The sequence below is a fragment of the Morone saxatilis genome, unplaced genomic scaffold, assembly GCF_004916995.1.
Source record: "Morone saxatilis isolate NCDOM2014 unplaced genomic scaffold, NCSU_SB_2.0 Contig23, whole genome shotgun sequence".
Lineage (NCBI taxonomy): Eukaryota > Metazoa > Chordata > Actinopteri > Moronidae > Morone > Morone saxatilis.
Window position 1 is genome coordinate 1,562,606 of NW_023339796.1, and position 739 is coordinate 1,563,344.

The window sequence follows — 739 nt, forward strand, 5'->3', positions numbered from 1 at the left end:
TTTTATATCTGGTTTTAGGAGGTGTTTCACAGTAGGTGCCTCCTCCACCTGTTCCAATGATTCTATTCATAATTTCTACGTAGAATTTTAAAAGAATGTTAATCACCTTCTAATTTAACTTTTTCTCATTAAGATATTGTCCTCCTCAAACTGTACAGTGCTTCCTGACCACTGGAGGGCGCTATTGTACAATGTCTGTGCCCATACAGGAGTGCAGCTCGGTGGCAACAGGGGACAGTTAATGTGTTGCAGTTACATTCATTCAAATATAATCAATGAAACAATATTGTGTGTAAAACTCTGTTTTCTTTTAAAGCTTCCACCAGGTTCTGTTTGATACTCCAGTTACTTTAAACTGCACAAGAACTTCCCTTTATTAAACAATGAAAATAGTCTTTATAGACTCAAACTCTGAATGATATTAATAAAGCACGACTCGTTAATTATCAGCTTTATTACACTGTACAACAGTTTTCTAAGAGGTTAAAGGATGGGAGTTTAGTAACACAGCAGTGGTCTTTGCTGTTGTCTGGGAGGGGGAACAGGGTTTGTGGCAGAGTTTACCTGCTCTGTATTCTTTTACATCTAAAACGAATGGAGGAATTTCCTCTAAATGCTGGTGGGAGGGAGGGGAGGGGAGGGGAGGGGACAGGGTTGGCTTGTATAAGGAAGGGTTGTTGTAGACAGACTTCACCTCTTCAGCTCAGCAGCAGACCAGCTCTTCACTTCTTCAGCTCAG